Genomic DNA, 24,865 nt, shown 5'->3' on the forward strand with positions numbered 1-24,865 from the left:
GTATTTCCACAAGTCCACTTGCTTATTTTGCTCATTGCCCCCTAACGGAAATGCTGTCCTCATCTGAATCTCGCAAACAAACCAGTGTCCCTTAGTGTCCAGGTAGCTGCAGGGCTTATCGGTGAGCAAGCGGTGTGCCGTGATCGTATAGTGGTCAGTACTCTGCGTTATGGCCGCAGCAACCCCGGTTCGAATCCGGGTCAGGGCAGCGTGTTCCTGTTAACTGCGAGCAATGCTTGTGCCGCTTTTTACAACATCAGGCCATTTATGCCCCAACTGTGCTGCGTTCAATGTTGCCCAAATTCAGCAGAAAAAGTCAACGGGCTACCACCATGCGTAGTCGTGGCCGAGAGGTTAAGGCGATGGACTTGAAATCCATTGGGGTCTCCCCGCACAGGTTCGAACCCTGCCGACTACGGAATAGCCAGCTGATTTTGCTTTTTCTCTCTGTGAGAGGAACTGTGGCTTTTGCTCTGAATTCAGATCATCAGATTGTGTGGAAACAGTGCCCATGAAGTTAGCTGAGTGTGTTAGATTAGAGAGCTATGCTGTCCCTGCTTCCCAGAGATTGTACGGAAAAGTTGTACAAGAGCTAGTGCACCTTCCTCTACCCCTGTTGACCCTGTGCTTGGCTGCCACCTCAGTAGGAGAGAGAAAGCAGATGTCTGTAGTCGTGGCCGAGTGGTTAAGGCGATGGACTAGAAATCCATTGGGGTTTCCCCGCGCAGGATCGAATCCTGCCGACTACGTTGTTTTGCACATCCACTTATGATGTTGTTCTCTTTTCTTTCAAGCCTCCTATACGTAATTGCAATCCTCCTCTGCAACTCACAAACAAGCCCCTGTCACTTAGAGACCAGGCAGCTGTGGTTGAGCGACAGTGGTTTGCCGCGACTGTACAGTGATCCGTACTCTTTGTTGTGGCCAGAGAAATCCCAGTTTGAATCCCGGTCACAGCAGCACGTACCTATTAACGGAAATCCATGCTGGGCTGAGTTTTCGTCACCTCAGGCCATGGCTGGATTTCTCACCCCAACCTCTGCTGTATCTAGTGTTGCCCACATCCGGCCAACAGAGCAGACAAGTCAAGGCCAGGTGTAGTCGTGGCCGAGAGGTTAAGGCGATGGACTTGAAATCCATTGGGGTCTCCCCGCGCAGGTTCGAACCCTGCCGACTACGTCGGTTGGTGTTTCCACAAAGTCCACTTGCTTATTTTGCTCATTGCCCCCTAACAGAAATGCTGTCCTCCTCTGAATCTCGCAATCAAACCAGTGTCCCTTAGTGTCCAGGTAGGTGCAGAGCTTATCGGTGAGCAAGCGGTGTGCCGTGATCGTATAGTGGTCAGTACTCTGCTTTGTGGCCGCAGCAACCCCGGTTCGAATCCGGGTCACGGCAGCGTGTTCCTGTTAACTGCGAGCAATGCTTGTGCCGCTTTTTACAACCTCAGGCCATTTATGCCCCAACTGTGCTGCGTTCAATGTTGCCCAAATTCAGCAGAAAAAGTCAACGGGTTACCACCATGCATAGTCGTGGCCGAGAGGTTAAGGCGATGGACTTGAAATCCATTGGGGTCTCCCCGCGCAGGTTCGAACCCTGCCGACTACGGAATAGCCAGCTGCTTTTGCTTTTTCTCTCTGTGAGAGGAACTGTGGCTTTTGCTCTGAATTCAGATCATCAGCTTGTGTGGAAAGAGTGCCCATGAAGTTAGCTGAGTGTGTTAGATTAGAGAGCTATGCTGTCCCTGCTTCTCAGAGATTGTACGGAAAAGTTGTACAAGAGCTGGTGCACCTTCCTCTACCCCTGTTGACCCTGTGCTTGGTTGCCACCTCAGTAGGAGAGAGAAAGCAGATGTCTGTAGTCGTGGCCGAGTGGTTAAGGCGATGGACTAGAAATCCATTGGGGTTTCCCCGCGCAGGTTATAATCCTGCCGACTACGTTGTTTTGCACGTCCACTTATGTTGTTGTTCTCTTTTCTTTCAAGCCTCCTATACGTAATTGCAATCCTCCTCTGCAACTCACAAACAAGCCCCTGTCACTTAGAGACCAGGCAGCTGTGGGTGAGCGACAGTGGTTTGCCGCGACTGTACAGTGATCTGTACTCTGTGTTGTGGCCAGAGAAATCCCAGTTTGAATCCTGGTCACAGCAGCACGTACCTATTAACGGAAATTCATGCTGGGCTGAGTTTTCGTCACCTCAGGCCATGGCTGGATTTCTCACCCCAACATCTGCTGTATCTAGTGTTGCCCACATCCGGCCAACAGAGCAGACAAGTCAAGGCCAGGTGTAGTTGTGGCCGAGAGTTTAAGGCGATGGACTCGAAATCTATTGGGGTCTCCCCGCGCAGGTTCGAACCCTGCTGACTATGTCGGTTGGTATTTCCACAAAGTCCACTTGCTTATTTTGCTCATTGCCCCCTAACGGAAATGCCGTCCTCCTCTGAATCTCGCAAACAAACCAGTGTCCCTTAGTGTCCAGGTAGCTGCAGAGCTTATCGGTGAGCAAGCGGTGTGCCGTGGTCGTATAGTGGTCAGTACTCTGCGTTGTGGCCGCAGCAACCCTGGTTCGAATCCGGGTCACGGCAGCGTGTTCCTGTTAACTGCGAGCAATGCTTGTGCCGCTTTTTACAACCTCAGGCCATTTATGCCCCAACTGTGCTGCGTTCACTGTTGCCCAAATTCAGCAGAAAAAGTCAACGGGCTGCCACGTAGTTGTGGCCGAGAGGTTAAGGTGATGGACTTGAAATCCATTGGGGTCTCCCCGCGCAGGTTCGAACCCTGCTGACTACGGAATAGCCAGCTGCTTTTGCTTTTTCTCTCTGTGAGAGGAACTGTGGCTTTTGCTCTGAATTCAGATCATCAGCTTGTGTGGAAAGAGTGCCCATGAAGTTAGCTGAGTGTGTTAGATTAGAGAGCTATGCTGTCCCTGCTTCTCAGAGATTGTACGGAAAAGTTGTACAAGAGCTAGTGCACCTTCCTCTACCCCTGTTGACCCTGTGCTTGGTTGCCACCTCTTTCCCTGCGCAGGTTCGAATTCTGCCGACTACGTTGTTTTGCACGTCCACTTATGTTGTTGTTCTCTTTTCTTTCAAGCCTCCTATACGTAATTGCAATCCTCCTCTGCAACTCACAAACAAGCCCCTGTCACTTAGAGACCAGGCAGCTGTGGGTGAGCGACAGTGGTTTGCCGCGACTGTACAGTGATCCGTACTCTGTGTTGTGGCCAGAGAAATCCCAGTTTGAATCCCGGTCACAGCAGCACGTACCTATTAACGGAAATCCATGCTGGGCTGAGTTTTCGTCACCTCAGGCCATGGCTGGATTTCTCACCCCAACCTCTGCTGTATCTAGTGTTGCCCACATCTGGCCAACAGAGCAGACAACTCAAGGCCAGGTGTAGTCGTGGCCGAGAGGTTAAGGCGATGGACTCGAAATCCTTTGGGGTCTCCCCACGCAGGTTCGAACCCTGCCGACTACGTCGGTTGGTATTTCCACAAAGTCCACTTGCTTATTTTGCTCATTGCCCCCTAACGGAAATGCTGTCCTCCTCTGAATCTCGCAAACAAACCAGTGTCCCTTAGTGTCCAGGTAGCTGCAGAGCTTATCGGTGAGCGAGCGGTGTGGCGTGATCGTATAGTGGTCAGTACTCTGCGTTGTGGCCGCAGCAACCCCGGTTCGAATCCGGGTCACGGCAGCGCGTTCCTGTTAACTGCGAGCAATGCTTGTGCCGCTTTTTACAACCTCAGGCCATTTATGCCCCAACTGTGCTGTGTTCACTGTTGCCCAAATTCAGCAGAAAAAGTCAATAGGCTGCCACCATGCGCAGTCGTGGCCGAGAGGTTAAGGCGATGGACTCGAAATCCATTGGGGTCTCCCCGCGCAGGTTCGAACCCTGCTGACTACGTCGGTTGGTATTTCCAACCCTGGTTCGAATCCGGGTCACGGCAGCGTGTTCCTGTTAACTGCGAGCAATGCTTGTGCCGCTTTTTACAACCTCAGGCCATTTATGCCCAACTGTGCTGCGTTCACTGTTGCCCAAATTCAGCAGAAAAAGTCAACGGGCTGCCACGTAGTTGTGGCCGAGAGGTTAAGGTGATGGACTTGAAATCCATTGGGGTCTCCCCGCGCAGGTTCGAACCCTGCTGACTACGGAATAGCCAGCTGCTTTTGCTTTTTCTCTCTGTGAGAGGAACTGTGGCTTTTGCTCTGAATTCAGATCATCAGCTTGTGTGGAAAGAGTGCCCATGAAGTTAGCTGAGTGTGTTAGATTAGAGAGCTATGCTGTCCCTGCTTCTCAGAGATTGTACGGAAAAGTTGTACAAGAGCTAGTGCACCTTCCTCTACCCCTGTTGACCCTGTGCTTGGTTGCCACCTCTTTCCCTGCGCAGGTTCGAATTCTGCCGACTACGTTGTTTTGCACGTCCACTTATGTTGTTGTTCTCTTTCTTTCAAGCCTCCTATACGTAATTGCAATCCTCCTCTGCAACTCACAAACAAGCCCCTGTCACTTAGAGACCAGGCAGCTGTGGGTGAGCGACAGTGGTTTGCCGCGACTGTACAGTGATCCGTACTCTGTGTTGTGGCCAGAGAAATCCCAGTTTGAATCCCGGTCACAGCAGCACGTACCTATTAACGGAAATCCATGCTGGGCTGAGTTTTCGTCACCTCAGGCCATGGCTGGATTTCTCACCCCAACCTCTGCTGTATCTAGTGTTGCCCACATCTGGCCAACAGAGCAGACAACTCAAGGCCAGGTGTAGTCGTGGCCGAGAGGTTAAGGCGATGGACTCGAAATCCTTTGGGGTCTCCCCACGCAGGTTCGAACCCTGCCGACTACGTCGGTTGGTATTTCCACAAAGTCCACTTGCTTATTTTGCTCATTGCCCCCTAACGGAAATGCTGTCCTCCTCTGAATCTCGCAAACAAACCAGTGTCCCTTAGTGTCCAGGTAGCTGCAGAGCTTATCGGTGAGCGAGCGGTGTGGCGTGATCGTATAGTGGTCAGTACTCTGCGTTGTGGCCGCAGCAACCCCGGTTCGAATCCGGGTCACGGCAGCGCGTTCCTGTTAACTGCGAGCAATGCTTGTGCCGCTTTTTACAACCTCAGGCCATTTATGCCCCAACTGTGCTGTGTTCACTGTTGCCCAAATTCAGCAGAAAAAGTCAATAGGCTGCCACCATGCGCAGTCGTGGCCGAGAGGTTAAGGCGATGGACTCGAAATCCATTGGGGTCTCCCCGCGCAGGTTCGAACCCTGCTGACTACGTCGGTTGGTATTTCCACAAAGTCCACTTGCTTATTTTGCTCATTGCCCCCTAACGGAAATGCTGTCCTCATCTGAATCTCGCAAACAAACCAGTGTCCCTTAGTGTCCAGGTAGCTGCAGGGCTTATCGGTGAGCATGCGGTGTGCCGTGATCGTATAGTGGTCAGTACTCTGCGTTATGGCCGCAGCAACCCCGGTTCGAATCCGGGTCAGGGCAGCATGTTCCTGTTAACTGCGAGCAATGCTTGTGCCGCTTTTTACAACCTCAGGCCATTTATGCCCCAACTGTGCTGCGTTCAATGTTGCCCAAATTCAGCAGAAAAAGTCAACGGGCTACCACCATGCGTAGTCGTGGCCGAGAGGTTAAGGCGATGGACTTGAAATCCGTTGGGGTCTCCCCGCGCAGGTTCGAACCCTCCTGACTACGTCGGTTGGTATTTCCACAAAGTCCACTTGCTTATTTTGCTCATTGCCCCCTAACGGAAATGCTGTCCTCATCTGAATCTCGCAAACAAACCAGTGTCCCTTAGTGTCCAGGTAGCTGCAGGGCTTATCGGTGAGCAAGCGGTGTGCCGTGATCGTATAGTGGTCAGTACTCTGCGTTATGGCCGCAGCAACCCCGGTTCGAATCCGGGTCAGGGCAGCGTGTTCCTGTTAACTGCGAGCAATGCTTGTGCCGCTTTTTACAACATCAGGCCATTTATGCCCCAACTGTGCTGCGTTCAATGTTGCCCAAATTCAGCAGAAAAAGTCAACGGGCTACCACCATGCGTAGTCGTGGCCGAGAGGTTAAGGCGATGGACTTGAAATCCATTGGGGTCTCCCCGCACAGGTTCGAACCCTGCCGACTACGGAATAGCCAGCTGATTTTGCTTTTTCTCTCTGTGAGAGGAACTGTGGCTTTTGCTCTGAATTCAGATCATCAGATTGTGTGGAAACAGTGCCCATGAAGTTAGCTGAGTGTGTTAGATTAGAGAGCTATGCTGTCCCTGCTTCCCAGAGATTGTACGGAAAAGTTGTACAAGAGCTAGTGCACCTTCCTCTACCCCTGTTGACCCTGTGCTTGGCTGCCACCTCAGTAGGAGAGAGAAAGCAGATGTCTGTAGTCGTGGCCGAGTGGTTAAGGCGATGGACTAGAAATCCATTGGGGTTTCCCCGCGCAGGATCGAATCCTGCCGACTACGTTGTTTTGCACATCCACTTATGATGTTGTTCTCTTTTCTTTCAAGCCTCCTATACGTAATTGCAATCCTCCTCTGCAACTCACAAACAAGCCCCTGTCACTTAGAGACCAGGCAGCTGTGGTTGAGCGACAGTGGTTTGCCGCGACTGTACAGTGATCCGTACTCTTTGTTGTGGCCAGAGAAATCCCAGTTTGAATCCCGGTCACAGCAGCACGTACCTATTAACGGAAATCCATGCTGGGCTGAGTTTTCGTCACCTCAGGCCATGGCTGGATTTCTCACCCCAACCTCTGCTGTATCTAGTGTTGCCCACATCCGGCCAACAGAGCAGACAAGTCAAGGCCAGGTGTAGTCGTGGCCGAGAGGTTAAGGCGATGGACTTGAAATCCATTGGGGTCTCCCCGCGCAGGTTCGAACCCTGCCGACTACGTCGGTTGGTGTTTCCACAAAGTCCACTTGCTTATTTTGCTCATTGCCCCCTAACAGAAATGCTGTCCTCCTCTGAATCTCGCAATCAAACCAGTGTCCCTTAGTGTCCAGGTAGGTGCAGAGCTTATCGGTGAGCAAGCGGTGTGCCGTGATCGTATAGTGGTCAGTACTCTGCTTTGTGGCCGCAGCAACCCCGGTTCGAATCCGGGTCACGGCAGCGTGTTCCTGTTAACTGCGAGCAATGCTTGTGCCGCTTTTTACAACCTCAGGCCATTTATGCCCAACTGTGCTGCGTTCAATGTTGCCCAAATTCAGCAGAAAAAGTCAACGGGTTACCACCATGCATAGTCGTGGCCGAGAGGTTAAGGCGATGGACTTGAAATCCATTGGGGTCTCCCCGCGCAGGTTCGAACCCTGCCGACTACGGAATAGCCAGCTGCTTTTGCTTTTTCTCTCTGTGAGAGGAACTGTGGCTTTTGCTCTGAATTCAGATCATCAGCTTGTGTGGAAAGAGTGCCCATGAAGTTAGCTGAGTGTGTTAGATTAGAGAGCTATGCTGTCCCTGCTTCTCAGAGATTGTACGGAAAAGTTGTACAAGAGCTGGTGCACCTTCCTCTACCCCTGTTGACCCTGTGCTTGGTTGCCACCTCAGTAGGAGAGAGAAAGCAGATGTCTGTAGTCGTGGCCGAGTGGTTAAGGCGATGGACTAGAAATCCATTGGGGTTTCCCCGCGCAGGTTATAATCCTGCCGACTACGTTGTTTTGCACGTCCACTTATGTTGTTGTTCTCTTTTCTTTCAAGCCTCCTATACGTAATTGCAATCCTCCTCTGCAACTCACAAACAAGCCCCTGTCACTTAGAGACCAGGCAGCTGTGGGTGAGCGACAGTGGTTTGCCGCGACTGTACAGTGATCTGTACTCTGTGTTGTGGCCAGAGAAATCCCAGTTTGAATCCTGGTCACAGCAGCACGTACCTATTAACGGAAATTCATGCTGGGCTGAGTTTTCGTCACCTCAGGCCATGGCTGGATTTCTCACCCCAACATCTGCTGTATCTAGTGTTGCCCACATCCGGCCAACAGAGCAGACAAGTCAAGGCCAGGTGTAGTTGTGGCCGAGAGTTTAAGGCGATGGACTCGAAATCTATTGGGGTCTCCCCGCGCAGGTTCGAACCCTGCTGACTATGTCGGTTGGTATTTCCACAAAGTCCACTTGCTTATTTTGCTCATTGCCCCCTAACGGAAATGCCGTCCTCCTCTGAATCTCGCAAACAAACCAGTGTCCCTTAGTGTCCAGGTAGCTGCAGAGCTTATCGGTGAGCGAGCGGTGTGCCGTGATCGTATAGTGGTCAGTTCTCTGCGTTGTGGCCGCAGCAACCCCGGTTCGAATCTGGGTCACGGCAGCGTGTTCCTGTTAACTGCGAGCCATGCTTGTGCCGCTTTTTACAACCTCAGGCCATTTATGCCCCAACTGTGCTGCGTTCACTGTTGCCCAAATTCAGCAAAAAAAGTCAACAGGCTGCCACCATGCGTAGTTGTGGCCGAGAGGTTAAGGCGATGGACTTGAAATCCATTGGGGTCTCCCCGCGCAGGTTCGAACCCTGCCGACTACGGCGGTTGGTATTTCCACAAAGTCCACTTGCTCTGCCTAAGGCCGACGACCTAGCCTGGGTCCCACGGGGCGCTTAATAGGGGCTTTCCGGACGGCTGTTCCCGGACGCTGCGCGCCGCCCCTAGATGATTTTTCCCGGCCCCTACGACCAAGCAGGCCCCTAGGGGGGGGCCCCCCGACCCGCTCCGAGGCGACGCCTCCCCCCTAGCTCCCCCGGTGGCCGCGCGGAACGCCGTTGAACAAGTCATCTTTTTCGACCCATTCTGTTGCAATCTGGCGTTCGCCACGGGGTGGCAGCGGACTGACAGAGACCCCCTACGTGGGAGCGCCGAATAGGTGAGGGCTGGGAGTCCGGGGAAAGACTAAACCTCCCCCTTACAGCCTATATGTCAGAAGAGCACCAGCCCACCCTGCCGGGACCCCTCCCACCGCCCACGAACAGCCTATTCGTCCCCCTGAACACCTAAATGGCCGGGAACGACCTATCTGTCCCCCTGAACACCTATATGGGCACGAACAGCCTATCTGTCCCCCTGAACACCTAAATTGTGGGAACAACCCATACATCTCTCTGAACACCAATGTGGCCACGAACAGCCTATTTGTCCCCCTGAACACTTATGTGGCCACAAACAGCCTATCTGTCCCCCTGAACACCTAAATTGTGGGAACAACCCATACATCTCTCTGAACACCAATGTGGCCACGAACAGCCTATCTGTCCCCCTGAACACTTATGTGGCCACAAACAGCCTATCTGTCCCCCTGAACACCTAAATTGTGGGAACAACCCATACATCTCTCTGAACACCAATGTGGCCACGAACAGCCTATCTGTCCCCCTGAACACTTATGTGGCCACAAACAGCCTATCTGTCCCCCTGAACACCTAAATTGTGGGAACAACCCATACATCTCTCTGAACACCAATGTGGCCACGAACAGCCTATCTGTCCCCCTGAACACTTATGTGGCCACAAACAGCCTATCTGTCCCCCTGAACACCTAAATTGTGGGAACAACCCATACATCTCTCTGAACACCAATGTGGCCACGAACAGCCTATTTGTCCCCCTGAACACTTATGTGGCCACAAACAGCCTATCTGTCCCCCTGAACACCTAAATTGTGGGAACAACCCATACATCTCTCTGAACACCAATGTGGCCACGAACAGCCTATCTGTCCCCCTGAACACTTATGTGGCCACAAACAGCCTATCTGTCCCCCTGAACACCTAAATTGTGGGAACAACCCATACATCTCTCTGAACACCAATGTGGCCACGAACAGCCTATTTGTCCCCCTGAACACTTATGTGGCCACAAACAGCCTATCTGTCCCCCTGAACACCTAAATTGTGGGAACAACCCATATATCTCTCTGAACACCAATGTGGCCACGAACAGCCTATCTGTCCCCCTGAACACTTATGTGGCCACAAACAGCCTATCTGTCCCCCTGAACACCTAAATTGTGGGAACAACCCATACATCTCTCTGAACACCAATGTGGCCACGAACAGCCTATTTGTCCCCCTGAACACTTATGTGGCCACAAACAGCCTATCTGTCCCCCTGAACACCTAAATTGTGGGAACAACCCATACATCTCTCTGAACACCAATGTGGCCACGAACAGCCTATCTGTCCCCCTGAACACTTATGTGGCCACAAACAGCCTATCTGTCCCCCTGAACACCTAAATTGTGGGAACAACCCATACATCTCTCTGAACACCAATGTGGCCACGAACAGCCTATTTGTCCCCCTGAACACTTATGTGGCCACAAACAGCCTATCTGTCCCCCTGAACACCTAAATTGTGGGAACAACCCATACATCTCTCTGAACACCAATGTGGCCACGAACAGCCTATCTGTCCCCCTGAACACTTATGTGGCCACAAACAGCCTATCTGTCCCCCTGAACACCTAAATTGTGGGAACAACCCATATATCTCTCTGAACACCAATGTGGCCACGAACAGCCTATTTGTCCCCCTGAACACTTATGTGGCCACAAACAGCCTATCTGTCCCCCTGAACACCTAAATTGTGGGAACAACCCATACATCTCTCTGAACACCAATGTGGCCACGAACAGCCTATCTGTCCCCCTGAACACCTATGTGGCCACAAACAGCCTATCTATTCCCCTGAACACCTAAGTGGCCAGTAACGACTTATCTGTCCCCATGAACACCTAAGTGCCAAGTAACGATCTACAAGTCCCCCTGGATGCCAACGTGGCCACGATCAACCACTCAAGCCCTCGGAACGCCAAAGTTGCCAGGAACAATGCAGTCGTAGATTATTCAATAAAACAATATCTTATTAGGCTGTCTTTGGACATCCCACTAGGCTGTTTGTGGTCATCCCACCTGTAGCTTATTAGGCTGTCTGTGGACATCCCACCTTTAGCTTATTAAGCTGTCTGTGGACATCCCACTAGGCTGTCTGTGGACATCCCATCTGTAGCTTATTAGGCTGTCTGTGGACATCCCGACTGTAGCTTATTAGGCTGTCTGTGGACATCCCACTAGGCTGTTTGTGGTCATCCCACCTGTAGCTTATTTGAACAGAGCGAGGTAGGCTGTCCGTGGACACCCCTGTAAAAGGTCACTATTCACAGCAGGAGCAGTTTTGGGGTTCATTAGGGGGAGTAGAGGGGTCAGGAAGCCCCACCCAGCAGTTTTTTCCACATCAGAGCTCACCAAAAGGCTTCTGTGGCCTAAAAAAACACTGTCCACGAACAGCCTATTTGGGCCCTTTCAAATAAGTTACACGTGGGATGTTTTACATGATCCACCCACCCAAGTGGTCAAACTTCAACAGATCCACAAAAAAAACCTTTGGAGGTGGATCCCCACATCCCCCTGAGTTGCCCCCTGCTGTCAAAACCTCAAAATTCCACTGTCCAGCAACCACCTATTTTTATGAATGGAATAGATTGTAGGTGGGATGTCCAGATCTCTGCTTCTGGACACAGCAGAGAGCCCAAACCTGCATTCCTGTGCTAGTCTAGGCATGCCCTGTCCATGCTGTGAATTTGAAGAAGATTGGAGAAACTTGAGTTTTTTTTGGTCAAATTTTCAAGTTTCTCCAAACTTCCCCAAATTCACCCCCTGGACAGGATGTGTCCAGACTAGCACAGAAATGCAGGTTTGGGCTCTCTACAGTGTCCAGAAGCTGAGATCTGGACATCCCACGTACAATCTATCCCATTGTATGAAATAGGCTGTTCGTGGACAGAGGAATTTTAACATTTTGTCAACTTGATGTGGCCTAGGGGGGCTTGCATATACACCTCAATAGGTTTTTTTGGCACTTTTTTTAGATTTTGTGGCTCTAGCAGATGGATCAAGAAAAAACATCCCACCTGTAACTTATTTTAACAGGCCTAGGTAGGCTGTCCGTGGACACCCCTGTTAAAGGTCACCATTCAGAGCAGGAACAATTTTGGAGTACATCATTGGGAGCAGAGGGGTCAGTAATCCCTGCCATGCAGTTTTTTCCTCATCATATCTCACGAAACAACTTCTGTGGCCGAAAAAAGCACTGTCCACGAACAGCCTATCTGGGCCCATTCAAATAAGTTACACGTGGGATGTTTTACATGGTCCACCCACCCAAGTGGTCAAACTTCAACAGATCCACAAAAAAAAACCTTTGAAGGGGGATCCCCAGCTCCCTCTGAGTTGCCCCCTGCTTTTAAAACCTCAAAATTCCACTGTCCAGCAACCACCTATTTTTATGAATGGAATAGATTGTACGTGGGATGTCCAGATCTCAGCTTCTGGACACAGCAGAGAGCCCAAACCTGCATTTCTGTGCTAGTCTGTACACATCCTGTCCAGGGGGTGAATTTGGTGAAGTTTGGAGAAACTTGAAAATTTGACCAAAAAAAACTCAAAGGGGTACCCCTTTGAGTTTTTTTTGGTCAAATTTTCAAGTTTCTCCAAACTTCCCCAAATTCACCCCCTGGACAGGGCATGTCCAGACTAGCACAGAAACGCAGGTTTGGGCTTTCTACATTGTCCAGAAGCTGAGATCTGGACATCCCACGTACAATCTATCCCATTGTATGAAATAGGCTGTTCGTGGACAGTGGAATTTCAAGGTTTCGAAACTTGTAGGTGGCCCAGGGGTGCTTGCCCTTTCACCTCAATACGTTTTTTTTGGCACTTTTTGAGGTTTTCCAGCTCACAGATGGATAAAAAAAAAAAACATCCCACCTGTAACTTATTTGAACAGAGCGAGGTAGGCTGTCCGTGGACACCCCTGTAAAAGGTCACTATTCACAGCAGGAACAGTTTTGGGGTTCATTAGGGGGAGTAGAGGGGTCAGGAAGCCCCACTCAGCAGTTTTTTCCACATCAGAGCTCACCAAAAGGCTTCTGTGGCCTAAAAAAGCACTGTCCACGAACAGCCTATCTGGGCCCACTCAAATAAGTTACACGTGGGATGTTTTACATGGTCCACCCACCCAAGTGGTCAAACTTCAACAGATCCACAAAAAAAAACCTTTGAAGGGGGATCCCCAGCTCCCCCTGAGTTGCCCCCTGCTTTTAAAACCTCAAAATTCCACTGTCCAGCAACCACCTATTTTTATGAATGGAATAGATTGTACGTGGGATGTCCAGATCTCAGCTTCTACAAGGGCTAGCAAGCTGAAACCTGGCCTCCTGCTCTAATCTGGACATGCCCTGTCCAGGGTGTGAATTTGGAGAAGTTTGAAGAATGTTGAAAATCTGACCAAAAAAAACTCAAAGGGGTACCCCTTTGAGTTTTTTTTGGTCAAATTTTCAAGTTTCTCCAAATTTCCCCAAATTCACCCCCTGGACAGGGCATGTCCAGACTAGCACAGAAACGCAGGTTTGGGCTTTCTACATTGTCCAGAAGCTGAGATCTGGACATCCCACGTACAATCTATCCCATTGTATGAAATAGGCTGTTCGTGGACAGTGGAATTTCAAGGTTTCGAAACTTGTAGGTGGCCCAGGGGGGCTTGCCCTTTCACCTCAATAGGTTTTTTTGGCACTTTTTGAGGTTTTCCAGCTCACAGATGGATAAAAAAAAACATCCCACCTGTAACTTTTTTGAACAGAGCGAGGTAGGCTGTCCGTGGACACCCCTGTAAAAGGTCACTATTCACAGCAGGAACAGTTTTGGGGTCCATTAGGGGAAGTAGAGGGGTCAGGAAGCCCCACCCAGCAGTTTTTTCCACATTAGAGCTCACCAAAAGGCTTCTGTGGCCTAAAAAAACACTGTCCACGAACAGCCTATTTGGGCCCTTTCAAATAAGTTACACGTGGGACCTTCTTGTTTAAACAGTCAAAGGGACCTTTATTTTGGCGCAAAACGGTGGGGGCTTCGACTACAGTTTTGTCATGGCCCCCTGCACCACCTATTCAAATTTCGTACCCCTCGGTGCAGGGGAAGCACTTGAAAAAAATCTGAAAGAAATATTCAGTGAAAATTATTCAATCCGCCCATCCCCCGCCCAGCCAATTAAGCATTTGCAAAGGACCTGCGGGCCCCAAACTTTGAGGATCTTTTAAGGGACCCCTGAGGGTCAGACCATATCAATTCGAAGCCGTTTCGGGCCACGGGGGCCATTCCGCAGGGCGTCCACGAACCACCTATAAAAATGAATGGGATAAGTTACACGTGTCATGGGCTCTGTATCGGCCCCCGAGGGTCCGAGGGGCTCCAAACTTGGTCTGCTGGCAGCCTAAGGGCCCCCAAACACCATACTAAGACCACAAGTGCCTCGCTCGAACGCAACTCTTAATTGGCAAGGCAGAGCAAATCTCTCACTCAGGCCTCTTTCACCTATGCACTCTAAGTCTGTCTCATGAATGACTTTGCATGTTTGAGGTGAACTTTGCATCCTCAAAGGTCAGGGGTTATTTGGGTAGTTAGGGGGGGGTCAGGGACCCCCTCCAACAGTGCCTGTCAAGTCAGAGCTCACCAAACGGCTTCTGTGGCCTAAAAAAGCACTGTCCGCGAACAGCCTATCTGGGCCCATTCAAATAAGTTACACGTGGGACTTGTTGTTTGAGCGGTCAAAGGGACCTTTATTTTGGCGCAAAACGGTGGGGGCTTCGACTACAGTTTTGTCAAGGCCCCCTGCACCACCTATTCAAATTTCGTACCCCTCGGTGCAGGGGAAGCACTTGAAAAAAAATCAGAAAGAAATATTCAGTGAAAATTATTCAATCCGCCCATCCCCCGCCCAGCCAATTAAGCACTTGCAAAGGACCTGCGGGCCCCAAACTTTGAGGATCTTTTAAGGGGCCCCTGAGGGTCAGACCATATCAATTCGGAGCCATTTGGGACCACGGGGGCCATTCCGCGGAGCGTCCACGAACCACCTATTAAAATGAATGGGATAAGTTACACGTGTCAGCGGCCCCCCTTCGGCCACCGAGGGTCCGAGAGACCCCAGATTTGGCACAGAGTTGCGTCACAAGGCCCTCGGTCACCTACCGAAAGGGCTAGCTCGAGGAGCGCCCCCAAAAATTTTCTGAGCTCTTCATACATCCCTCTGTCTCTCATACAGCTCTATACGATGAGGCCTAAGAGGGTGTTTTTGTCGGCCAGGCCTAAAATGCTCAGAAAGCAGCTAGGGCCACGGACCTTGGGGACCTGGCTGGGGGGCCGGTGGCGGTACTCTGTGCCAAATTTGGGGGTCCTGCGACTTTTTGACCCCCTGTACGGCCATGTCCCTCCTGCAACTTATTCAATGGAATTTCATAGGTGGTTTGCGGTCATGGGGGGCTTTTTTGAGCAAATTAGCGCGTGCGACCGCGGAACTTGGGGGCCCGACTCAGGGGCCCGTGACGTAACATATATGTCAGTTCGGGCCGATCGAGCAACGTCAGCGTTCCCATGTACACGGAAGCCATCTGCGACCCGACACTCTGGGACTCGTGTCGGGGGCCCCAACACGACCCCCGTGCCGATTTTCGGGGCCCTCTGACCTTTCGACCTCTCGGGAGCCAACGTCCCACGTGCAACTTATTTCAATGTAAACTCCATAGGTGGTTCGCGGTCATGGGGGGCTTTTTTGAGCAAATTAGACCGTGTGACCGCGGAACTTGGGGGCCCGACTCAGGGGCCCGTGACGTAACATATATGTCAGTTCGGGGCCGATCGGGCAACGTCAGCGCTCCCATGTACACGGAAGCCATCTGCGGCCCGACACTCTGGGACTCGTGTCGGGGGCCCCAACACGACCCCCATGCCGATTTTTGGGGCCCTCTGACCTTTCGACCCCTCGGGAGCCAACGTCCCACGTGCAACTTATTTCAATGTAAAGTCCATAGGTGGTTCGCGGTCATTGGGGGTTTTTTTGAGCAAATTTGCCAGTGCGACCGCGGAACTTGGGGGCCTGATTCAGGGGCCCGTGACGTAACATATATGTCAATTTGGGGCCGATCGGGCACTTTCCACGAAACACCTACAAAATGAATGGAATAAGTTGCACGTGTCACGGGCCCCGGATGGGCCCCCGAGGGTCCGAGGGACTCCAAATTTGGCCTGCTGGCAGCCTAGGGGCCCCCGAACAACATACTGAGAGCACAAGTGCCTCGCTCGAACACAACTCTTAATTGGCTCCTCAGCCCAACTTTCACACAAAGGCCTCTTTAGCCTTTAGACCCCAAGACTGTCTTGAGTCACTTTGTGTGTATTTAGGGGATTTTTTTTTTGGCACGCTATAAAACGTTCATGAGACCTACTGGGGCCCTGAAATTCGAGGTGCCGTGTCGGGGGCCCCTGCGCGACCACCACGTCGAATTTGGGGGCCCTCTGACCTTTTGACCTCTTGGGAGCCAACGTCCCACGTGCAACTTATTCAATGTAAACTCCATAGGTGGTTCGCGGTCATGGGGGGCTTTTTTGAGCAAATTAGATCGTGTGACCGCGGAACTTGGGGGCCTGATTCAGGGGCCCGTGACGTAACATATATGTCAGTTCAAGGCCGATCGGGCAACGTCGGCACTTGCATGTACACGGAAGCCATCTGCGGCTCGACACTCTGGGACTCGTGTCGGGGGCCCCAACACGACCCCCGTGCCGATTTTCGGGGCCCTCTGACCTTTCGACCCCTCGGGAGCCAACGTCCCACGTGCAACTTATTTCAATGTAAAGTCCATAGGTGGTTCGCGGTCATTGGGGGTTTTTTTGAGCAAATTTGCCAGTGCGACCGCGGAACTTGGGGGCCTGATTCAGGGGCCCGTGACGTAACATATATGTCAATTTGGGGCCGATCGGGCACTTTCCACGAAACACCTACAAAATGAATGGAATAAGTTGCACGTGTCACGGGCCCCGGATGGGCCCCCGAGGGTCCGAGGGACTCCAAGTTTGGCCTGCTGGCAGCCTAGGGGCCCCCACACACCATACTAAGAGCACAAGTGCCTCGCTCAAACGCAACTCTTAATTGGCAAGGCGGAGCAAATCTCTCACACATGCCTCTTTCACCTATGCACTGCAAGTCTGTCTCAGGAATGACTTTGCATGTTTGAGGTGAACTTTGCACCCTCAAAGTTTAGGGGTTATTTGGGTAGTTAGGAGGGGTCAGGGACCTCATCCGACAGTGTGTGTCAAGTCAGAGCTCACCAAACGGCTTCTGTGGCCTAAAAAAGCCCTGTCCGCGGACAGCCTAAAAATAAGTTGCCCGTGGGACCTTTTTCTTTGAGTGGTCAAAGGGACCTTTGTTTTGGCGCAAAACGGTGGGGGCTTCGACTACAGTTTCGTCAAGGCCCCCTGCACCACCTATTCAAATTTCATTCGCCTCGGTGCAGGGAAAGCACTTGAAAAAAAATCTGAAAAAATATTCAGAGAAAATTATCTAATCCGCCCATCCCCCGCCCAGCCAATTAAGCACTTGCAAAGGTCCTGCGGGCCCCAAACTTTGCGGATCGTTTGATGGGCCCCTGAGGGTCAGACCATATTAATTCGGAGTCGTTTCGGACCACGGGGGCCAATTCGGGGGGCGTCCACGAAACACCTACCAAATGAATGGAATAAGTTACACGTGTCAGCGGCCGCCGTTCGGCCACCGGGGACCCGAGGGGCCCCAAATTTGGCACAAAGTTGCGTCACAAAGCCCTCTGGCGCATACCGAGAGGGCTAGCTCGAGGGACACCCTGAAAATTTTTATGGATTTTTCGTATGTCCCTCTGTCTCACATAGAGCTCTATGGGATGAGGCCTGAAAGGGTGGTTTTGTTGGCCAGGCCTAAAATGTTCAGAAAGCAGCTAGGGCCACGGAACTTGGGGGCCTGGCTGGGGGGCTGGCGGCGGTACTCTGTGCCAAATTTGGGGGTCCTGCGACCTTTTGACCTCTCGGAAGCCATCGTCCCACGTGCAACTTATTCAATGTAAACTCCGTAGGTGGTTCGCGGTCATGGGGGGCTTTTTTGAGCAAATTGGCCCCTGCGACCGTGGAACTTTGGTGGCGGCCCTGGGGCCCCGTGACGCAACATATATGTCAGTTTGGGGCCAATCGGGCGCCGTCCACGAAACACCTATGAAAATGAATGGGATAAGTTGCACGTGGGACGTCCAGCCGTTTGGCCCCTAAGGGACCGTTCGGCCCCAGACTTGAAGTTTCGGTACGCTCTGGGGGTCGAGAAGACTACTGCGGCCTTTCTATGGCATCTTGGAAACAATTTTTTTCCAGTGACCAAAAACGAGTGCTCGTTAGCACAGAGGGCACCTGGCGGGCATGTCCAGGCGGTTCCCGGGCACGACGGTCTCTTTGTGCACGATGATGAAAAATAGGTGTTTAGGGTCATTAAAGGCACTCTACGGAGAATGAGGGAGAAGAGGGTAAAAAAAAACAGACAGTCGGGGGATCGGCGGGCATTTTGGGGGTCAAAGGTCAGTTTTTGCACAATAGGCAGTCAGGGGGACCAATAGGCACTTTTTGGACAATAGGCAGTCAGGGGGACCAATAGGCACTTTTTGGACAATAGGCAGTCAGGGGGACCAATAGGCACTCTGCGGGCAGTGAGGAAGAGGAAGGTGAAGAATAGGCAGTCAGGGGGATCAATAGGCTCTCAGCGGACAGTGAGGAAGAGGAGGGTGGTGAATAGGTGGTCAGGGGGATCAATAGGCAGTCTGCGGGCGACGAAGAGGGTGAAGGGGTGTCGATAGGAGCTCAGGGGGACATTTAGGCACTTTGTGGACAAAAAGGTGGTCAGGGGGACGACTAGGCATTTGGGGGGATGGGGGGGGCTTCGGGAGTGACCCACGAAGAGCTTGGACACCCCCGAAGGCGTCCGTTCGGAGCCTAGGGCCGATTTGGTGGCCTTACCTCCGTTTTAGTAAAAGTGACAAGTAGTCATTCACTTAAGTGGTTCGTGGCGTCCAAATAATGAGTACGATCCCTCGAACCAACTATGCGTCATCTGGCAACTTATTTCCATTCAAAAATTTCCACGAACAGCCTAGTTTCCCTTACTTATTTTGCTCATTGCCCCCTAACGGAAATGCTGTCCTCCTCTGAATCTCGCAAACAAACCAGTGTCCCTTAGTGTCCAGGTAGCTGCAGAGCTTATCGGTGAGCAAGCGGTGTGCCGTGATCGTATAGTGGTCAGTACTCTGCGTTGTGGCCGCAGCAACCCCGGTTCGAATCCGGGTCACGGCAGCGTGTTCCTGTTAACTGCGAGCTATGCTTGTGCAGCTTTTTACAACATCAGGCCATTTATGCCCCAACTGTGCTGCGTTCAATGTTGCCCAAATTCAGCAGAAAAAGTCAACAGGCTACCACCATGCATAGTCGTGGCCGAGAGGTTAAGGCGATGGACTTGAAATCCATTGGGGTCTCCCCGCGCAGGTTCGAACCCTGCCGACTACGGAATAGCCAGCTGCTTTTGCTTTTTCTCTCTGTGAGAGGAACTGTGGCTTTTGCTCTGAATTCAGATCATCAGCTTGTGTGGAAAGAGTGCCCATGAAGTTAGCTGAGTGTGTTAGATTAGAGAGCTATGCTGTCCCTGCTTCTCAGAGATTGTACGGAAAAGTTGTACAAGAGCTGGTGCACCTTCCTCTACCCCTGTTGACCCTGTGCTTAGTTGCCACCTCAGTAGGAGAGAGAAAGCAGATGTCTGTAGTCGTGGCCGAGTGGTTAAGGCGATGGACTAGAAATCCATTGGGGTTTCCCCGCGCAGGTTCGAATCCTGCCGACTACGTTGTTTTGCACGTCCACTTATGTTGTTGTTCTCTTTTCTTTCAAGCCTCCTATACGTAATTGCAATCCTCCTCTGCAACTCACAAACAAGCCCCTGTCACTTAGAGACCAGGCAGCTGTGGGTGAGCGACAGTGGTTTGCCGCGACTGTACAGTGATCCGTACTCTGTGTTGTGGCCAGAGAAATCCCAGTTTGAATCCCGGTCACAGCAGCACGTACCTATTAACGGAAAGCCATGCTGGGCTGAGTTTTCGTCACCTCAGGCCATGGCTGGATTTCTTACCCCAACCTCTGCTGTATGTAGTGTTGCCCACATCCGGCCAACAGAGCTGACAAGTCAAGGCCAGGTGTAGTCGTGGCCGAGAGGTTAAGCCGATGGACTCGAAATCCATTGGGGTCTCCCCTTGCAGGTTCGAACCCTGCCGACTTCGTCGGTTGGTATTTCCACAAAGTCCACTTGCTTATTTTGCTCATTGCCCCCTAACGGAAATGCTGTCCTCCTCTGAATCTCGCAATCAAACCAGTGTCCCTTAGTGTCCAGGTAGCTGCAGATCTTATCGGTGAGCAAGCGGTGTGCCGTGATCGTATAGTGGTCAGTACTCTGCGTTGTGGCCGCAGCAACCCCGGTTCGAATCCGGGTCACGGCAGCTTGTTCCTGTTAACTGCGAGCAATGCTTGTGCCGCTTTTTACAACCTGAGGCCATTTATGCCCCAACTGTGCTGCGTTCACTGTTGCCCAAATTCAGCAGAAAAAGTCAACAGGCTGCCACCATGCGTAGTCGTGGCCGAGAGGTTAAGGCGATGGACTTGAAATCCATTGGGGTCTCCCCGCGCAGGTTCGAACCCTGCCGACTACGGAATAGCCAGCTGCTTTTGCTTTTTCTCTCTGTGAGAGGAACTGTGGCTTTTGCTCTGAATTCAGATCATCAGCTTGTGTGGAAAGAGTGCCCATGAAGTTAGCTGAGTGTGTTAGATTAGAGAGCTATGCTGTCCCTGCTTCTCAGAGATTGTACGGAAAAGTTGTACAACAGCTAGTGCACCTTCCTCTACCCCTGTTGACCCTGTGCTTGGTTGCCACCTCAGTAGGAGAGAGAAAGCAGATGTCTGTAGTCGTGGCCGAGTGGTTAAGGCGATGGACTAGAAATCCATTGGGGTTTCCCCGCGCAGGTTCGAATCCTGCCGACTACGTTGTTTTGCACGTCCACTTATGTTGTTGTTCTCTTTTCTTTCAAGCCTCCTATACGTAATTGCAATCCTCCTCTGCAACTCACAAACAAGCCCCTGTCACTTAGAGACCAGGCAGCTGTGGGTGAGCGACAGTGGTTTGCCGCGACTGTACAGTGATCAGTACTCTGTGTTGTGGCCAGAGAAATCCCAGTTTGAATCCCGGTCACAGCAGCACGTACCTATTAACGGAAAGCCATGCTGGGCTGAGTTTTCGTCACCTCAGGCCATGGCTGGATTTCCCACCCCAACCTCTGCTGTATCTAGTGTTGCCCACATCTGGCCAACAGAGCAGACAAATCAAGGCCAGGTGTAGTCGTGGCTGAGAGGTTAAGGCGATGGACTCGAAATCCATTGGGGTCTCCCCGCGCAGGTTCGATCCCTGCCGACTACGTCGGTTGGTATTTCCACAAAGTCCACTTGCTTATTTTGCTCATTGCCCCCTAACGGAAATGCTGTTCTCCTCTGAATCTCGCAATCAAACCAGTGTCCCTTAGTGTCCAGGTAGCTGCAGAGCTTATCGGTGAGCAAGCGGTGTGCCGTGATCGTATAGTGGTCAGTACTCTGCGTTGTGGCCGCAGCAACCCTGGTTCGAATCCGGGTCACGGCAGCGTGTTCCTGTTAACTGCGAGCAATGCTTGTGCCGCTTTTTACAACCTCAGGCCATTTATGCCCCAACTGTGCTGCGTTCACTGTTGCCCAAATTCAGCAGAAAAAGTCAATGGACTGCCACCATGCGTAGTCGTGGCCGAGAGGTTAAGGCGATGGACTTGAAATCCATTGGGGTCTCCCCGCGCAGGTTCGAACCCTGCCGACTACGGAATAGCCAGCTGCTTTTGCTTTTTCTCTCTGTGAGAGGAACTGTGGCTTTTGCTCTGAATTCAGATCATCAGCTTGTGTGGAAAGAGTGCCCATGAAGTTAGCTGAGTGTGTTAGATTAGAGAGCTATGCTGTCCCTGCTTCTCAGAGATTGTACGGAAAAGTTGTACAAGAGCTAGTGCACCTTCCTCTACCCCTGTTGACCCTGTGCTTGGTTGCCACCTCAGTAGGAGAGAGAAAGCAGATGTCTGTAGTCGTGGCCGAGTGGTTAAGACGATGGACTAGAAATCCATTGGAGTTTCCCCGCGCAGGTTCGAATCCTGCTGACTACGTTGTTTTGCACGTCCACTTATGTTGTTGTTCTCTTTTCTTTCAAGCCTCCTATACGTAATTGCAATCCTCCTCTGCAACTCACAAACAAGCCCCTGTCACTTAGAGACCAGGCAGCTGTGGGTGAGCGACAGTGGTTTGCCGCGACTGTACAGTGATCTGTACTCTGTGTTGTGGCCAGAGAAATCCCAGTTTGAATCCTGGTCACAGCAGCACGTACCTATTAACGGAAATTCATGCTGGGCTGAGTTTTCGTCACCTCAGGCCATGGCTGGATTTCTCACCCCAACATCTGCTGTATCTAGTGTTGCCCACATCCGGCCAACAGAGTAGACAAGTCAAGGCCAGGTGTAGTTGTGGCCGAGAGTTTAAGGCGATGGACTCGAAATCTATTGGGGTCTCCCCGCGCAGGTTCGAACCCTGCCGACTATGTCGGTTGGTATTTCCACAAAGTCCACTTGCTTATTTTGCTCATTGCCCCCTAACGGAAATGCCGTCCTCCTCTGAATCTCGCAAACAAACCAGTGTCCCTTAGTGTCCAGGTAGCTGCAGAGCTTATCGGTGAGCGAGCGGTGTGCCGTGATCGTATAGTGGTCAGTTCTCTGCGTTGTGGCCGCAGCAACCCCGGTTCGAATCTGGGTCACGGCAGCGTGTTCCTGTTAACTGCGAGCCATGCTTGTGCCGCTTTTTACAACCTCAGGCCATTTATGCCCCAACTGTGCTGCGTTCACTGTTGCCCAAATTCAGGAAAAAAAGTCAACAGGCTGCCACCATGCGTAGTTGTGGCCGAGAGGTTAAGGCGATGGACTTGAAATCCATTGGGGTCTCCCCGCGCAGGTTCGAACCCTGCCGACTACGTCGGTTGGTATTTCCACAAAGTCCACTTGCTTATTTTGCTCATTGCCCCCTAACGGAAATGCTGTCCTCCTCTGAATCTCGCAAACAAACCAGTGTCCCTTAGTGTCCAGGTAGCTGCAGAGCTTATCGGTGAGCAAGCGGTGTGCCGTGATCGTATAGTGGTCAGTACTCTGCGATGTGGCCGCAGCAACCCCGGTTCGAATCCGGGTCACGGCAGCGTGTTCCTGTTAACTGCGAGCTATGCTTGTGCCGCTTTTTACAACATCAGGCCATTTATGCCCCAACTGTGCTGCGTTCAATGTTGCCCAAATTCAGCAGAAAAAGTCAACGGGCTACCACCATGCATAGTCGTGGCCGAGAGGTTAAGGCGATGGACTTGAAATCCATTGGGGTCTCCCCGCGCAGGTTCGAACCCTGCCGACTACGGAATAGCCAGCTGCTTTTGCTTTTTCTCTCTGTGAGAGGAACTGTGGCTTTTGCTCTGAATTCAGATCATCAGCTTGTGTGGAAAGAGTGCCCATGAAGTTAGCTGAGTGTGTTAGATTAGAGAGCTATGCTGTCCCTGCTTCTCAGAGATTGTACGGAAAAGTTGTACAAGAGCTGGTGCACCTTCCTCTACCCCTGTTGACCCTGTGCTTAGTTGCCACCTCAGTAGGAGAGAGAAAGCAGATGTCTGTAGTCGTGGCCGAGTGGTTAAGGCGATGGACTAGAAATCCATTGGGGTTTCCCCGCGCAGGTTCGAATCCTGCCGACTACGTTGTTTTGCACGTCCACTTATGTTGTTGTTCTCTTTTCTTTCAAGCCTCCTATACGTAATTGCAATCCTCCTCTGCAACTCACAAACAAGCCCCTGTCACTTAGAGACCAGGCAGCTGTGGGTGAGCGACAGTGGTTTGCCGCGACTGTACAGTGATCCGTACTCTGTGTTGTGGCCAGAGAAATCCCAGTTTGAATCCCGGTCACAGCAGCACGTACCTATTAACGGAAAGCCATGCTGGGCTGAGTTTTCGTCACCTCAGGCCATGGCTGGATTTCTTACCCCAACCTCTGCTGTATGTAGTGTTGCCCACATCCGGCCAACAGAGCAGACAAGTGAAGGCCAGGTGTAGTCGTGGCCGAGAGGTTAAGGCGATGGACTCGAAATCCATTGGGGTCTCCCCTTGCAGGTTCGAACCCTGCCGACTTCGTCGGTTGGTATTTCCACAAAGTCCACTTGCTTATTTTGCTCATTGCCCCCTAACGGAAATGCTGTCCTCCTCTGAATCTCGCAATCAAACCAGTGTCCCTTAGTGTCCAGGTAGCTGCAGATCTTATCGGTGAGCAAGCGGTGTGCCGTGATCGTATAGTGGTCAGTACTCTGCGTTGTGGCCGCAGCAACCCCGGTTCGAATCCGGGTCACGGCAGCGTGTTCCTGTTAACTGCGAGCAATGCTTGTGCCGCTTTTTACAACCTGAGGCCATTAATGCCCCAACTGTGCTGCGTTCACTGTTGCCCAAATTCAGCAGAAAAAGTCAACAGGCTGCCACCATGCGTAGTCGTGGCCGAGAGGTTAAGGCGATGGACTTGAAATCCATTGGGGTCTCCCCGCGCAGGTTCGAACCCTGCCGACTACGGAATAGCCAGCTGCTTTTGCTTTTTCTCTCTGTGAGAGGAACTGTGGCTTTTGCTCTGAATTCAGATCATCAGCTTGTGTGGAAAGAGTGCCCATGAAGTTAGCTGAGTGTGTTAGATTAGAGAGCTATGCTGTCCCTGCTTCTCAGAGATTGTACGGAAAAGTTGTACAAGAGCTAGTGCACCTTCCTCTACCCCTGTTGACCCTGTGCTTGGTTGCCACCTCAGTAGGAGAGAGAAAGCAGATGTCTGTAGTCGTCGCCGAGTGATTAAGGCGATGGACTAGAAATCCATTGGGGTTTCCCCGCGCAGGTTTGAATCCTGCCGACTACGTTG

At 51.7% G+C, this 24,865-nt stretch overlaps 35 non-coding genes and 1 pseudogene across 35 annotated transcripts; all 36 read left to right on the forward strand.

The window, feature by feature from the left end:
- LOC130222237 (oocyte zinc finger protein XlCOF6-like) overlaps window positions 1-24,865 on the forward strand; it is a 314,140-nt pseudogene that overhangs the window by 144,931 nt on the left and 144,344 nt on the right.
- trnas-uga (transfer RNA serine (anticodon UGA)) lies at window positions 337-418 on the forward strand. The gene has a single exon. It is a non-coding gene; the product is annotated as a tRNA-Ser (tRNA).
- On the forward strand, window positions 668-749 carry trnas-aga (transfer RNA serine (anticodon AGA)). Its single transcript has one exon. It is a non-coding gene; the product is annotated as a tRNA-Ser (tRNA).
- On the forward strand, window positions 1,098-1,179 carry trnas-uga (transfer RNA serine (anticodon UGA)). Its single transcript has one exon. It is a non-coding gene; the product is annotated as a tRNA-Ser (tRNA).
- On the forward strand, window positions 1,524-1,605 carry trnas-uga (transfer RNA serine (anticodon UGA)). The gene has a single exon. It is a non-coding gene; the product is annotated as a tRNA-Ser (tRNA).
- On the forward strand, window positions 2,285-2,366 carry trnas-cga (transfer RNA serine (anticodon CGA)). The gene has a single exon. It is a non-coding gene; the product is annotated as a tRNA-Ser (tRNA).
- Window positions 2,511-2,582, forward strand: trnah-gug (transfer RNA histidin (anticodon GUG)). The gene has a single exon. It is a non-coding gene; the product is annotated as a tRNA-His (tRNA).
- trnas-uga (transfer RNA serine (anticodon UGA)) lies at window positions 2,706-2,787 on the forward strand. Its single transcript has one exon. It is a non-coding gene; the product is annotated as a tRNA-Ser (tRNA).
- On the forward strand, window positions 3,394-3,475 carry trnas-cga (transfer RNA serine (anticodon CGA)). Its single transcript has one exon. It is a non-coding gene; the product is annotated as a tRNA-Ser (tRNA).
- On the forward strand, window positions 3,820-3,901 carry trnas-cga (transfer RNA serine (anticodon CGA)). The gene has a single exon. It is a non-coding gene; the product is annotated as a tRNA-Ser (tRNA).
- Window positions 4,067-4,148, forward strand: trnas-uga (transfer RNA serine (anticodon UGA)). The gene has a single exon. It is a non-coding gene; the product is annotated as a tRNA-Ser (tRNA).
- Window positions 4,754-4,835, forward strand: trnas-cga (transfer RNA serine (anticodon CGA)). The gene has a single exon. It is a non-coding gene; the product is annotated as a tRNA-Ser (tRNA).
- trnas-cga (transfer RNA serine (anticodon CGA)) lies at window positions 5,180-5,261 on the forward strand. Its single transcript has one exon. It is a non-coding gene; the product is annotated as a tRNA-Ser (tRNA).
- On the forward strand, window positions 6,032-6,113 carry trnas-uga (transfer RNA serine (anticodon UGA)). Its single transcript has one exon. It is a non-coding gene; the product is annotated as a tRNA-Ser (tRNA).
- On the forward strand, window positions 6,363-6,444 carry trnas-aga (transfer RNA serine (anticodon AGA)). Its single transcript has one exon. It is a non-coding gene; the product is annotated as a tRNA-Ser (tRNA).
- On the forward strand, window positions 6,793-6,874 carry trnas-uga (transfer RNA serine (anticodon UGA)). The gene has a single exon. It is a non-coding gene; the product is annotated as a tRNA-Ser (tRNA).
- trnas-uga (transfer RNA serine (anticodon UGA)) lies at window positions 7,218-7,299 on the forward strand. Its single transcript has one exon. It is a non-coding gene; the product is annotated as a tRNA-Ser (tRNA).
- On the forward strand, window positions 7,979-8,060 carry trnas-cga (transfer RNA serine (anticodon CGA)). Its single transcript has one exon. It is a non-coding gene; the product is annotated as a tRNA-Ser (tRNA).
- trnas-uga (transfer RNA serine (anticodon UGA)) lies at window positions 8,405-8,486 on the forward strand. Its single transcript has one exon. It is a non-coding gene; the product is annotated as a tRNA-Ser (tRNA).
- Window positions 19,076-19,147, forward strand: trnah-gug (transfer RNA histidin (anticodon GUG)). Its single transcript has one exon. It is a non-coding gene; the product is annotated as a tRNA-His (tRNA).
- Window positions 19,276-19,357, forward strand: trnas-uga (transfer RNA serine (anticodon UGA)). Its single transcript has one exon. It is a non-coding gene; the product is annotated as a tRNA-Ser (tRNA).
- On the forward strand, window positions 19,607-19,688 carry trnas-aga (transfer RNA serine (anticodon AGA)). Its single transcript has one exon. It is a non-coding gene; the product is annotated as a tRNA-Ser (tRNA).
- trnas-cga (transfer RNA serine (anticodon CGA)) lies at window positions 20,037-20,118 on the forward strand. The gene has a single exon. It is a non-coding gene; the product is annotated as a tRNA-Ser (tRNA).
- trnah-gug (transfer RNA histidin (anticodon GUG)) lies at window positions 20,263-20,334 on the forward strand. The gene has a single exon. It is a non-coding gene; the product is annotated as a tRNA-His (tRNA).
- On the forward strand, window positions 20,463-20,544 carry trnas-uga (transfer RNA serine (anticodon UGA)). The gene has a single exon. It is a non-coding gene; the product is annotated as a tRNA-Ser (tRNA).
- On the forward strand, window positions 20,794-20,875 carry trnas-aga (transfer RNA serine (anticodon AGA)). Its single transcript has one exon. It is a non-coding gene; the product is annotated as a tRNA-Ser (tRNA).
- Window positions 21,224-21,305, forward strand: trnas-cga (transfer RNA serine (anticodon CGA)). The gene has a single exon. It is a non-coding gene; the product is annotated as a tRNA-Ser (tRNA).
- trnah-gug (transfer RNA histidin (anticodon GUG)) lies at window positions 21,450-21,521 on the forward strand. Its single transcript has one exon. It is a non-coding gene; the product is annotated as a tRNA-His (tRNA).
- On the forward strand, window positions 21,650-21,731 carry trnas-uga (transfer RNA serine (anticodon UGA)). Its single transcript has one exon. It is a non-coding gene; the product is annotated as a tRNA-Ser (tRNA).
- trnas-cga (transfer RNA serine (anticodon CGA)) lies at window positions 22,411-22,492 on the forward strand. Its single transcript has one exon. It is a non-coding gene; the product is annotated as a tRNA-Ser (tRNA).
- Window positions 22,837-22,918, forward strand: trnas-uga (transfer RNA serine (anticodon UGA)). Its single transcript has one exon. It is a non-coding gene; the product is annotated as a tRNA-Ser (tRNA).
- Window positions 23,263-23,344, forward strand: trnas-uga (transfer RNA serine (anticodon UGA)). Its single transcript has one exon. It is a non-coding gene; the product is annotated as a tRNA-Ser (tRNA).
- On the forward strand, window positions 23,594-23,675 carry trnas-aga (transfer RNA serine (anticodon AGA)). The gene has a single exon. It is a non-coding gene; the product is annotated as a tRNA-Ser (tRNA).
- Window positions 24,024-24,105, forward strand: trnas-cga (transfer RNA serine (anticodon CGA)). Its single transcript has one exon. It is a non-coding gene; the product is annotated as a tRNA-Ser (tRNA).
- Window positions 24,250-24,321, forward strand: trnah-gug (transfer RNA histidin (anticodon GUG)). The gene has a single exon. It is a non-coding gene; the product is annotated as a tRNA-His (tRNA).
- On the forward strand, window positions 24,450-24,531 carry trnas-uga (transfer RNA serine (anticodon UGA)). Its single transcript has one exon. It is a non-coding gene; the product is annotated as a tRNA-Ser (tRNA).

Source organism: Danio aesculapii, chromosome 4 (genome assembly GCF_903798145.1).
Source record: "Danio aesculapii chromosome 4, fDanAes4.1, whole genome shotgun sequence".
NCBI lineage: Eukaryota > Metazoa > Chordata > Actinopteri > Cypriniformes > Danionidae > Danio > Danio aesculapii.